We start from the raw sequence: 14,556 nt of genomic DNA on the forward strand, positions 1-14,556 counted from the left end.
AAGTATGTAAGGATCTGAAATCATTTTACAGCGTTTTTACTGTTTAGAATACGAGTAGTTCGGGAACAAATACGAGGGTGTCAAATGAAAACCTTAAATTTGTAATAACAAATCGAAATTTCGCGCCGTTATCCTGTAAGTTGGTAAGCGTGTTACAAGCAGCGCGCAGAATGGCCTGTAGGTGGCAGCATAGTGCACATGCACACGTACCGTCGCAGTATCAGTGTAAAGATGGCCGTCCCACTTGCGGCTTGCACCAGGGAAACACAGCGTTCTGTTATTCGGTTTTTGCGTAGTGAAGGGGTGAAACCTATAGAAATTCATCAACGAATGAAGGTTCAGTACGGTGATGCATGTTTGTCACAGCAGCAAGTGTACGAATGGAGTAGGAAGTTCGCAAATGGTGTGACTTCAGTGGAAGATGCTCCTCGTCCAGGTCAGGCACAACGAGTTGTGACTCCACAGAACATTGCAGCGGTTGAAGCCATAGTGAAGGAAAACCGCCGAGTGACACTGAATGACATTGCAGCATGTTTCAGATTAGTTCCAATGGTTCCAATGGCTCTGAGCACTATGGGACTTAACACCTGAGGTCATCAGTCCCCTAGAACTTAGAACTACTTAAACCTAACTAACCTAAGGACATCACACACATCCATGCCCGAGGCAGGATTAGAACCTGCGACCGTAGCAGTCGCGCGGTTCCGGACTGAGCGCCTAGAACCGCTCGGTCACCTCGACCGGCTTACAGATTAGTCATGGGTCTGCACACCACATTGTGCATGATGTGCTCCAGTTTCACAAAGTGTCTACAAGATGGGTGCCACGGTAGCTGACTCCTGAAATGAGAGAACGACGTGTTGATGCTTGTGAAGAACTTCTTCGGTGCTTTGAACGAGAAGGTGATGGCTTCCTTGCAAGAATCGTTGCTGGGGACGAAACCTGGGTTCACTTCCACCAACCGGAAACGAAGAGAGCGAGCAAGGAATGGCGCCATTCCTCATCACCAAACCCAAAGAAGTTTCGAACAGAACCATCAGCAGGGAAGGTTATGCTGACTCTCTTTTGGGACGAAAAAGGCGTCATTTTGGAGCATTACATACCTAGAGGGACCACTGTCACCAGTGAATCATACACAGATCTCCTAAAAAATCATCTGCAGCCTGCAATCAAATCACAACGACGTGGATTGCTGTCAGCAGGTGTCCTTTTTCAACATGACAATGCAAGGCTCCACACCGCCCGTACAACAGTTGGAACAATCACAGACCAGCATTTTGAGTGTCTTCCTCATACACCATACTCACCAGACCTTGCCGCAAGTGATTTCCGTATGTTTAGACCACTCAAAGACGCAATGGGAGGAAAGAAGTTCCGTTCTGGTGAAGAGGTATGCCACGCAGTGCATGAGTGGTTGGGCGGACTACCGAAAGAATTTTTTTCTAAAGGAATTTATGCACTGTAAGCGCTGGAGGACATGCATTGAGCGTGGTGGAGATTATTTTGAAACGTGATACAGCTTTGTACTACTTCTGGACAATAAATAATATTTAAAAAAATATTTAAGTTTTTCTGTTGACTCACCCTTGTATTACTTGTCTTAACTTGACAATGCACCCTGTCAGAAAGCAGCATCTGTGAGGCAGTGGTTTGTGGACAATAACATTCCTGAAATGAGCAGGCCTGGGCATAGTCCCGACCTGAACCGAATGCAGTATCTTTGTAATGAGTTAGAACGTCGACTCCACTCCAGACCCAAGTGTATAACATTACCACCTTCTCTGGTTTCGGCTCTTGAGGAGGAGAGGGCTGTCATTTTTCAACAGACGTCCAGATTCCTCACCGAAGGTTTCCTCACTAATGCTGAACTGGTCATACATTCGAAGGATGGACACACCCCACATTAATGTCCATTAATAAATGTGCGGATACCTTTGACCAGCTAGTGTATGTATATACATGCTTCAGTCTTATATTTTTTTCTCAGTCTGATGTAGCAATTTTTGTCAGACAGTGGGTATTGTCGTTGTCTAACAACCCGTCATGAACAAAAGAAAATTGTGGGTTATAGGTTACATGGGAGGAAGAACATACACACGAAATTTTCCAAATGACGCAACCGTAATCTTTTCGGACGTACTCAATGAAATAGAAGCCATATTTATCAGAGAAAATGAGTTAGGAATAGATAAAGGTAAGATGAAAGAGATGATGAGTGAAAGAACGGAAATGGCAAGTTGATAAACAACAGAACGGGAAGATATACACTCATGTACACAAAAAACACAACACATTAAATGACTACAGATAGGACGTTCAGTTTCACAGGACATGTACGTTAGTACGTTCTGCAGAAATGCTTAGCATTTGAACCATGTCGACATGCGAGTTCAGATTCAACATCGATATCGCGGTGCAACACCATCTACAGGTAAAATACGCCTACGGCTCTCGTTGTCGCTATAAACCTAAGATAATGGATCAGTGTGACTTGAACAGACGTGCAGGATGCTTTGCAGACATATGTGCAAACAGTACCGTCAAATCGGTGAGTTTGAAAGCGGGCGCATTATTGGCATGAGAGAATGTGGTGCCGGCCGGAGTGGCCGAGCGGTTCTAGGCGCTACAGTCTGGAACCGCGCCACCGATACGGTCGCAGGTTCGAATCCTGCCTCGGGCATGGATGTGTGTGATGTATTTAGGATACTTAGGTTTAAGTAGTTCTAAATTCTAGGGGACTTATGACCTCAGCAGTTGAGTCCCATAGCGCTCAGAGTCATTTGAATCATTTTTTGAAGAGAATGTGGTGCTTCTATCCGGGGAACTGATGCTCGTGTGGGACGAAGTGTCTCGGCAGTGCACGTGTCTGTGCAGAATGGTTCAAGGAGGGCCGCAGAACACGACGAGATTGGTCAGGTAGCACCAGTCCGACTCATCGCCCGAGAAGATCGACATCTCATGCGAATGGCATTGCAGGACGGATCTGCAACCTTCTCGGCTCTGGTGCAACAGTGGGACAGTGTAATAGATCATACACTGTCAGGGATGACAGTCCATCGCCGTCCATCGCCGTTTCTTACTGCATGGGTTACGTGCTCGTCGTCCATTTCTCCACCCGCCTTTGACAAATGTGCAGGAACATGCTAGACGGCAAAGACGTGTGGAACATCACTGGGAACAGGAATGGCATCAGGTAGTGTTTTCTGACGAATGCAGGTTCTCTTTGTTTGAAAATGATGGCCGCGTTTTGGTTCACCGCAGACAGGGAGAGTGGCATTGGTATAAGACATACAGCGACAACTCAAGGCCTTATGGTGCGGGGTGCTGTTGGGTCCAACCACGATTCACAGTTCGTGCGTGCCCAGGGCAATGTAACCAGTCAACCTACATAAATGACGTCTTTCAATCCGTAGTCATACCCTTTCTGCACAACGCTCCAGACGCCATTTTTCATCAAGACAATACACGACTACATGTTCCTGCACGAACATGCGCCTTCATAGAGTCACAGGATGTCAGCCTTTCGTCCTAGTCCGCCAGATCACCAAACTGGTCGTCAATGGAAAGTGTGTGGGGTACGGTGAAACGACGGGTGCAGCGCTATGACGCAATCTTAGTCACCACAGATGAACTTAGGAACCAGGTGAATGCAGCATGGATTACCACAGGTCGGCCTATACGAGTCGGTGCCATCACATATGGAACAAGTTATCAGAGTCCATGGCGGACCCTGTGTCTACTAGGCAATAGGAGACATGCTGAACCGAGATGACCGAAATGCTAATTATTTTTGCAGAGCATACTAATATATATGTCCTGTGAATATGAACGTTCAATCTCTAGTCGCTCAAGGTGTTCGTCTTTTTTCTGAACATGAGAGTATATACCTAAACAAGAGGGCACCCATGCTCAAAGTATAGGGGGAGTGGAGGGTTAAATCGCAGTGAATAAATAGTTATGACTATATCAAGCAGTATCCAGGGGTAGAATGCGAGTTTGGCTGGCAAATTATTTTTGCTCGGAATGGGGTGGGGGGCAAGGGGAAGGGGGCTGTAGCAATGTTCTCCCCATCGCTGGGTACTGCCTTGACTACAAAATCAGTATTACTAAACGGCTAACCCAGGGTTATTGAACTAATTTAAAATGTTGTCATAAACTGGTCATTAAGGACAATAATCTTATGTTAAAGGACAATACAACAAACCGAGTATTACAATTAAAAACTATGTATACGTCTTGAGGTAGTATAATTAACGGCTCACAAACTACCAGACTATATTCACCCAGTAACTTCCAACAACTCTTTCACTTAATTTCAAACCTTTACGAAACTTTTTCTCGGTGACACTCCCAACAAAACAATGAAAGGAAAAATTCTATCTCTTACTAAATTATTTTTCGCTAGTTATACAGTAAAACTGCAGCATCAGGCAGGTCGTTTTAATTTATTACTTCTTTACTGATAATTCTATCTGCAACACAGACAGGCAATAAACACACTTACCACTGAATATACCTTCTAAAGTATGCCATTGCACAGCGCACTGTTCGGGAGCTATGACGTTTTATATTCGTATAAGAAAATTAGATTCTTTAAAGAATCGGTGGCTGGAATTTGCTGGTAACTGGAAACAAGATTAAATACGATAGGTGAAACAAGGAGAACAACAGGATAAGAAGGAAACATGATTAAGGTTTAATGTACCACTGTCTACGACGTTATTTGAGGCGAGTCGGACAAATATGGGAAAAATTGGTTGCGTGTAAAACGTTTTGTTTTGTATTTGAGCCGTGGTAAAAATTGCTGTTTTGCAGAGCACGCCGCAGCGCGTAGTGTGAAGCAGTCGTCCTCCGTTTCTGGCGGTGGCGCCGCTGTGGCAATCGCAGCTTTGGTATCTCCCTCTGGTGGGAAAGGGGAAAGGTTGCCTGTTCACGTGCATTTAAGGGGCGCTATGAGCTCCCCAGATGGTCTGTCTGGGTGAGTCTGGAGTCAGTCTGGGGTCAGTCTCTCGTCCCCAACTTGCTAGTCTGTCTGTCGTCTGGAGTGCTAGTATGTCTTTCGTTCGGATCAACCTTTAAAGCCGGCAACATGAGAGTCTTTCCACTCCGCCACTAAGAGAACTCAGCGAGTGGTCGCCCGGTCGGGGCTTAATTCCTGCATCTGAGTCTGCGCCTTAGGCCGCCAGTATGCTCGAGTTTTCTCAGGCGACGGCCATTGGCGGTTGGATCGATCTGTTGGTCGGTCGCGCACTGAGACACAAGATGACTTGTCTGTCTTGAGCGTCGGCGCATGTGAGGTCGCCACGTGAGTCCAGTGGGCCTCGCCGTATAGCGAGGGGTAGTGACTTCGCGGTCGACAGGAGAGCAACAGGAATCAATCCACGACATCAGTCTGGCCAGTGCAAGCTGCGACGCCGTGGTGTAACTGGTTCTCCGAGCGCTTCTGGGGCCCTTCAGTTACCATCTTGTGGAGCTTGGCTCGGTCCTTTCCTGGTGCAGGGATGTCGTTTTGCCAGTGGGCGTGTTTCCTCTGCATGGTTGTGTCCGAGCCAGTATTTCCGCCGTCGTGTGTCTGGAAGTGAGTGGGAGACGCACCAGCAGGGCAGTCGCGACGGAGCAGCGGGCAGTCGGTCGGTTGGTGCGCGCCAGGAAAGACGGGAGATCGGCGCGCCTTCCTGCCTCCGTTGAAGCGGCTGGCAGCGGAAGGTTCGGGAGAGCGTTTTGGGGGTGCTGCGCTAGGTCTTCGCCAGAAATAGCAGTTTATTAGAAGTTAAGTGATTGGTGATATGTTGTTTCATTTACTTGTTAAATTCTACTTGTTTTCTTGGTGAGGTCACCAGCCGCTTTGTTTTGGGGTCGTCCCACCATTCTTCTCCATTTGCCCACCTGCGGGAAGGTGTTTATTTATGAATTGGGTGGTCCGTTTCTCACTTGTGGAGTAGGGGCGGGTTAGAGCAACCATCGGTTCGGGTTGTTCGATAATCGCCCTATCAATCTGCCGTCCGCTAATAGCTGCCTCTGTCATGTTTGTCGGATTCGGTGTGTTAACGAATTTATTGCTTGAAGTGTAACGGCCTAATTCCTGAAATATGTTTTTGTCTTACCTATCATCTTGAGAGACGGTATATGTGAACTGTAGAGCATGTTTGGCCAACCTTGTATAATTTTATGTAAGATTGCATTTCATGGGCTTTTATTTAAATGGTCATTTTAGTATATAAAGTTGCCACCCTTCCACCGTAAGACTTTTCTTAGAAGATAAAATCTAGTTGTACGTAAGGTGGCAAGTTAATCTTTTAATTATAGTGTTTTGTACCATTTCCAGCCCTCGTACGGGATGCATAGCTTGTGTGCTTCCGTGAATTGTTAAAACTTTAAGGTAATCTGGTGTGTTGCAGATTTGCACCTGTGTAGTCTTTCAGAGGTTGTTGTGAGCGGTCGTGACTACGGCCGTGTCAAAAGGGGGCGGCAGGCTTCTCAGCCCGAAAGCTCATACACTCAAAAATTTGTTTCTTTCTGCCTCTGAATAAATTGTAACTTGATATTTAGCGGGTGCTTTCTGCTTATAATTTTAAATCTGTTTCTTAAAAAAAAGCTTTTAGGAATAAAATTTCCATTTGTTAAAAGCAATTTCATTTTGATTTCATCAGTTACTCCCTGGCAACTATCTCCACGCTCACATAGTGTGATTAAATGTGTTAATGTTCTTGATGAATCGCTAGTAAATAAAGTAAATTCTTATATTCTTTGAAAATAAATTCACGGTTCAGTATTGTATATTGTTAACTGTGCTTGTGTATGTAAAACGTAAACGATACACAAACTATCTTCATCGCATCTTATATTTACTGGATTAGCTTGATATGGCAAGAACTTTTTTTTTTTTGACCGAAGTTGTGCCCTTCTCGTCGGTTGCAGGTTCGTGGAATTCTCCACAACGTCGCGTCGATCTTACCCAAATAAAATATGACCTTTCTCATAGGTATTAATAATGAATAGAAATAATGATTTTTAGCTGAGTCTCACTTAATAAATGTTCTTCGGCGAAAATCCATTTTTATGATAATAATAGTTTCGTACGAATACAACGGTGATGCACAAATCCTTTAACTAATTAATTGCCCATCCAGCCAATTGGTTTCTATTATGGCCAATCCCAGAGCAGAAGAAGACCTAATCTTAGTCTTAATTATTACGTCCAGAGATCATGTTCTTCCAGAAATAATATTTAACCATTGTCCGCTACTATGAGCGCAGTCACTGAATAAGTCTTTGCTTCCCACTCTCGCTACACAGTTATTACACACAAGCTCACGGTATAGAAACTATATATTACATGTACTTTGCAAAGGAATTGTTTCTACAATCGCCTTAAATGATTCAGGCGAAATTAAATCGGGGTGGCCGATCGGGAATTGAACTCAATTCCTCTCGGGTCAGAATCGAGTGCCTTAACCATTACACTCCTACGTTTGGAATCAGCAGTAGCTTGGCAGAGGCAGAGAGATTATCTGTCCTCAGCCCATGAAAAATTGTTGTTCGTTAGCCCTCGACTCCAAGGAAGCTGGTTTGAATCTTGTTGGTGGAAAAAAATCATTGCCAGTATTTAGCGGCAAGGGAGCAAAGTGCCCTTTCACCAGATCTTGCGCCTCAGTATTGACTAAATTCCTACCCTCTCAAGATGTCTCACGGTGATCTGCTTTTTGGATGGGGACGTTAAGCTCGGCAATCTCTTGGTGCTGTTCAGTAGGTGAGGATTACCTACGTGTCGGCAGCCGATTTCGTTCTCTCGGGTCATCAGGCAGAACGTAGTTTTCTTAAATACGGACTCATCACAGTCAGCTGCACGAGACTGTTGACACATGGCACGCAAACAGTCCAGTGGCGTCAACTACAAGGAGACTACCAAAGACCGTTATTCACACGAGTAAATGAATAACACAGGTGAAAAAATCTTTCATCGATAACGGAGGTCTACTGATACGAATTACTCATACATAACTGAGAAAAAAGATTCTGAAACTGGTCATCCAATGCATATCCGAATATGGAAGCGAAACGCAAGCCACGGGTGAAACAGGAGAAAGCCTACACTGTACGTCCAAAAACAAACTAAACTCCTCCCGAACAGGCCTTGGAAGGCCCAAAGCTACCGACCGGCGGCCGTGTCATTCTCAGCCCACAGGAGTCACTGTATGCGGATGTGGTGGGGCATGTGGTCAGCACACCTCTCTCTCGGCCGCATGTCAGTTTCCCGAGACCGGAGCCGCTACTACTGTATTAAGTAGCTCCTCAGTTTGCCTCACAAAGGCTGAGTGCACCCCACTTGCCAACAGCGCTCGGCAGACCGGATGGTCACCCATCCAACTGCTATCTCAGCCCGACAGCGCTTAACTTCAGTGATCTGACGGGAACCGGTGTTACCACTGCGGCAAGACCGTTGGCACTGTACGTTCAAAAAGTCCCGAGATTGGTTCTGTTTCTGGCATATACAAGACGTCAGTGTAGTAACTACGGTGGCAACTTGAGTTAACAACAGACGAGCTTTCGACCAGTCAGTTGTGAGCAGGCAGTGATAAGTCGTGGACGCGCAGCCGTAGTGCGTCAGCGTCTTTGTGTCACAAATCGCAATGGAGCAACTTCTCTGGATCAAGAGTGCAAGACATTTTGCAAAACGTTTTTAAGAAGAGAAAAGCGGGTACAAAGTTTGCCTCGCACACCTTGACTGTGGAACAAAAATAATGACCAGTGGGTGCTGTGACCTGACTGAAATATAAAACGTGTGTAGTTCTTTTCTGGAAAAATCGATATTTCATATTATCAGTACAAACCTACCACAAAACGGCAAAGTGCAGAAATTCACATGAAGAGTCAATGCTTTGACGACGTAACCGACATTCAACCCAATGTGATTCGCGAGTTGAACAACATCCTAAAGGAGAAATTTTCTGACAATTTCATGTTTGTATGAAGGTTCTGCGCGTTGTGCTCAAGTGCGGGCCGGTTGTGTAGAACATATGAGGCATTGAAACGTCAGCTTTACTATTTATTTATCGAGCCTTGAAACTATCTGGACTGTCGGGGCTTAAACATTTGAAATGCCTTAACTTCATCTGAGGTGATTTTAGTCTGACTCACTTCTGTAAAATATAGAATAAAGGTCACACATGCGAACTGTGATTTTGTATAAAATGCATGATGCGTTTCGACACCTCGGGATCCTGCATAAGGTGTTTATATTAGTTTTTCATCAATGCTTGTGTGCAATAGTGTATACTGGTTTTTTGCCATTAACACACATCAGTCAGAAGCCGATATAATTATCACTAATACTACATTTAAAAAAAGAAAAGCTTAATGGGTCTAAAAGTAACTGTACAAAATTTGGGCAAAGGTAAATCAAACAACAATGTGTTTGTACTTTACTAGGGTTCACGTTCACCTGCGAACACTTTCAGTTGTTGCAGTTGTGCATATTATAAAGGCATAAACACGTCAAACAGTAATTGTTTATCCAGATATTACATTATTAGTTTTCAACAAATTTTAGAGATGAATTATTATCTTATTAGCTAATTATGTGATATTTCAAATTAAAACAAGAAATAGCTTGTAAAGATGAAATAATTGTGGCTTATGAATAACATTTGACCGTTTTACACGTTTTCTGGAAATTTTGTATTGTGCTAAAGTATTTCAAGATACTGCAGTGGAGCTAGGAGCTATATTCGTAGCACATTTGGAAAGTTTTTCATACTTTCTCTGTGTCGGTGACAGGGCGATTTATACATTTCAATTTTTTGTAATTTAAATACATAATAATAGGAAGTATTCATCATGAGGAGTAGGTGGTCTTAGTGGATTACTTGTGGAGAAACACAGCTTTACATCTCTAAGATAATTGTAAAAGGACTCGTGGGCCAATAAATAACTGACAACCAAGTAAAATTATTGTGTGTAAACCATTTGCCATCTTTGTAACACGCTGCAACAACAGTATATAAAAATTAAGCGGACGGATAAAGGATGAAATTAGGCACAAGAGGGAATAAGGGATGATAATTAGTTTGTGAGAAAACCATAAGTGGAATATGGGTAAAGTAATGTCACATAGCCTGAGGCGTGAAAGACTTGCTAAATAAACTTTGGCAACGGCAATACAGGTAAAAACGTGATAGGTGTAGAAAAAAATTAAAGTGAAATTTTTGTAATTCCACCTGGATTGCAGGAACTGAAGCACTATTACGCCACTTGAATAATTCATCGGTTTGGAAATCAGAATGTGTAAAACGAGTTACAGAGGATATTCAGTATAGCTGATACAGATTGATGAAAAATTAACACAAAATTGGAGGAGAATGAGGACAACATCAAACCAGTCTTAATGTTGATGATTTGGGATGCAGCCATTCTGAGGTTAGGCTTGCCGCGACTGTGAAGAACAGCTGCACAGAACCGAAATACACGTTGCAACCAGTCTCAATTTTGCTTGTTAATAGTGGACTACACCCTTAGAGATTAAATAAATCGTCTTTAGGTTGAAGAGACCTGCTAGGATAGTTTACTGTTGTAGTGTCCTGACGAGCACGCTAAAATTGTGATATGTAAGTGAGATGTGAATAAGTCTAACGGTGTCATTGAATGTGATTTTAGTGTCTTAGTAAAAAGTTAGACGATACCAGTTCAAATGTTGTAGACCTCAATTGGCTGAATATGAGTTGATTAGTTTCTAAACGCATTGTGCAATATTAACAAATTAAACTGTGGCTTATTATGGTGTTCACTCTGCTTTTATGCTACTAATGACTTAAGAAAAAGATTACGTGTGAATTCTACGTCAACATTATAAGTTGCGCAAGCCGTTGTAGGGCACATAACCAGTAGTACCGATTTTGTGCTCTGTTCCCTTCGTTTATTGAGTGAAGGGAAAGTGACTGTCTGTGCCTTTCTGTATGTGGCCTAATCTATTCTGTCTTTATTTTGAGCCGATTTCATACGATTTGCGGCCGTATTTGCTTGAACAGTAAATATATTCTAGTATTCCGATTTGAACAAAACAAAATACCTTGTTTTCCCCTGTTTACAAAAATATTTTTCGGTGGTTTTACACTATCATCAACGGGTTTGCTTTTATTGTATTGTAGGACATGGGTAAACGTTGAATTAAAATACATGAATGTTTTATGCTCATCAAATTCACAAAATTGTTTCAGCAAAGAAGATATACTTTAACAACATATTTGGCTTTACATGTTGTTATCTGACTTATGCAGTACAACTGATATTTTAACACAGGGACTCATCTGCAATTAATAAGAATTTCTGCATTGCTGTCCTTCCTATCCTTCCTATGGAGAGAATATTTAGGCCTAAAATGAATGTACTGATGTTGGGTTAATTTATTACTTTATTGTGATTACGTAAGTTAGTACTGCTGTTTACCTGTAACTGCTTCTATCAGACCGCTACGTTAAATAAGTTTCTCTTTTCTTGTAAGATATATGCCGCTGTTTGCGATAAAAATGCGCTTTTGTCAGTTAAGAAAGGGTTTACTGATTTATAGATTTTGTGTCTTTCGTAGTAGAAATTGACAATGGTCTAACATCATCGAAATATTTTTAGCTAGAAAAAACAGAAATTGTGTATTACTCAAGGCAGGATTCTCAAAATATATTGACTTTTTTGCCTAGTTCATGGCGCTTACGAGAAATGGATGTTCGTAGCAGCAGAATCACCGCACGGATTTTCTCGATACTGATTGTAAAAATCTACCTATCAGATTTGTTTTGGAAAAGGATTCTGCCTTGAGACAAAACAATTTTCTTCTTTTTCACCCATGCAGTGGGTCCCTTTGTATTTCGTCGCATAACAGGTAAAAAATTTGCATCATAATATTGCACCCTTGCTACAGCAGTAACACAACTAAAAAATCTTCATTTTTGAGTGGTTTCTATCACAGAGTTGAAAAAAACAATATTTTGCCGATCATCAAAAGTGACCATTAGGGGGCAGTTATTTCGCTTTAATTATTTGAAGTAGGAGCGTTGCAATGATAGTTGAGCAGTGAATTCCACAGCGAACTGATCGTTGTTAAGTAGTTCAAAACTGTGTTATTTTGAGTTGTCTGGTTCTTTTGTACTGCATTCACAAAAAATCAACGTGATATTTCGATTTGTATCACTTCAGTTGAACGGCGAGGTAACTATAGAACTATTAAAGAATTAGGACTGGAGAATCGTATCAGGCTATTTCGAGCTTTGTCAGTTTTAATGAACAAACAGAAATATTCCATTTTTGTGCTTTGACCATAAAGTGTTTGTCATTTTCTGATTTAACCATTATTAGCTCTCCCAAGTAAATACAGTACTGTTGATTATAGTGGGAATTCTATTATCCGCGATGATGTATTGTTAATATTTGCAATTTTGTCATTTTTTTAGGTACATACTCGTACATTTCCTTTTCTGATCCCTTTTTTTGTAGGATAATGATGGTGTCATCAGGGCGTCCACCTACCATATTGCACGATGATACAGAGGATGGACATTCTGCCAATCTAGAATGCATCCCAGGAAAATAAGCCCATTAAACAAATACACCTGAGCAAAGGAAGGACATAATAAAATACTTCATGACGTACATTTTCACAGAAATATATCCTCCATAATAAAATAAAATAGGATCTATTGTCAGTGCTACCAGTTCTAAAGGACATAGCATAGAAGTGACATTTATTCTGTTTTAACTTCAGACATTTATTCTGTTGCATGTAGCTCAAGAGGTATGTTGCTTGAAGTCTACTCCAATCTTTTTCTCCAATGGCCGACCGGAGTGGCCGAGCGGTTTTAGGCGCTTCAGTCTGGAAACGCTTGACCTCTACGGTCGCAGGTTCGAATTCTGCCTCGGGCATGGATGTGTGTGATGCCCTTAGGTTAGTTAGGTTTAAGAAGTTCTAAGTTCTAGAGGACAGATGACCTCAGATGTTAAGTCCCATAGTGCTCAAAGCCATTTGAACCATTCCTCCAAACAAAATAATAAAAGGGATATTCAAGAACAAAAACATCAGAATTATTATAGTTTTCACTATCAAGTCGTTCTAAGTTTTTGGTGAATATTTGAACAGTTCATTGTGTTTCTATCTGTTCACTGTGCCTAATACCAGTTAGGCTTTTATAATGCTAAATGATACTGTCATTTGACTCACACTTCTCATTCTGTGAAAGCTTTGTTGAATCTATTTAATTTCCAGAAACGTGTTTGCAGAAGAGGACACCAAAATCCTATTAGTCAAAATGTATCTTGCACTACAAGCCACTTGTTAAAAATGAAACATTGTAAACAAATATAACTTGAATATGAAAAGTGATGTATGTATAGTTTTATTCTAGAAAAATGTCGGAACTCTAAATAGCCAGTGGCTGTATGTCTGATCAAGACCCTAAAAGTAACGTAACTGAAACAAAAGACAGTTTTTTGTAGTTAATACTAGAAATGGCTAAAACACAATTTGATCCTGGTGTTATAATCCGTTCTTGTTAGTGATGATAAATTTGTTCATCTTAATAAAGTTTCATTAGTGCCAAAAATGTTTTTCTTGGTTTTTGGAAAACTGACGGTGTGCCTCTTTTGCAGTGACATTGCAATATGTACAGTTTTGCGATTATGATCACTATCTTCATAACATTTTATATTCTTTCATAGCACATACTGGCGTTCATGTAGCCGTCTGCAGGAGAGTTTCAGTACAGTTTGTCACTCGCAACTAACAAGGATTTTTCTATAGTACATAACTGATAATGAACGAAAATATTAGGCCTACGATGAAACTTTGGCACTCGGATTTTTTTGAGCTTTGTTAATGTTACTGCATGTTATCTTACTTTCCACTGACAGCACTGTGATGTAAGTTACGTTTTTACGTTTGTTTACTTGAGTATTACAATTGTTTTCGAAAATGTTTCTGTTCACTGGTTTCGTGAGGACAGTTTACTTCTTGATTGGCGACTCCATGGCGTGTTTAGTGCACCACGACCAAATAGTGAATAGAATTGGAAGGAAAATCAGCATTGGCCGTATTTTGTTGGTTTATTGTCAGCAAAATCGATTTTAGGTCACTTGGTGACCATCCTCAGTGCTGTAATATACAATTAAAATTGGTAGGCACTGGTATCAAGCTATAATCACAAGCTTAAAGCGATCACATAAACTCACGCTCTAAGCTTGTGGTTATAGCTTAATACCAGTGCCTACCAATTTTAATTGTATATTATAGCACTGAGGATGGTCACCAAGTGACCGAAAATCGATTTTGGAAACAATAAAACAACAAAATACGGCCAATGCTGATTTTCATTCCAGTTTACTTCTGATAGGCTTTGTAAATTGGTGAGTGTTAGAGGAAGGTATGTAATATGTTTTTAATTACTTGTCATGTATAGATGAAGAAGAAAAAAATTGTTTAAAGTTGAATAACAAGTACGCTGACCAGTATAACAGTGGAACAAAAACAGTGTACTTGTTATTCAACCTTAAGTATGGAACTGTTCTACCAAGAAG

At 41.5% G+C, this 14,556-nt stretch overlaps 1 pseudogene; it reads right to left on the reverse strand.

Moving 5' to 3' along the window:
* Nucleotides 1-8,327: 8,327 nt before the first annotated feature.
* Nucleotides 8,328-8,445, reverse strand: LOC124790698 (annotated as a pseudogene).
* Between the last annotated feature and the right edge of the window lie 6,111 nt (nt 8,446-14,556).

Source organism: Schistocerca piceifrons, chromosome 3 (assembly GCF_021461385.2).
Source record: "Schistocerca piceifrons isolate TAMUIC-IGC-003096 chromosome 3, iqSchPice1.1, whole genome shotgun sequence".
NCBI lineage: Eukaryota > Metazoa > Arthropoda > Insecta > Orthoptera > Acrididae > Schistocerca > Schistocerca piceifrons.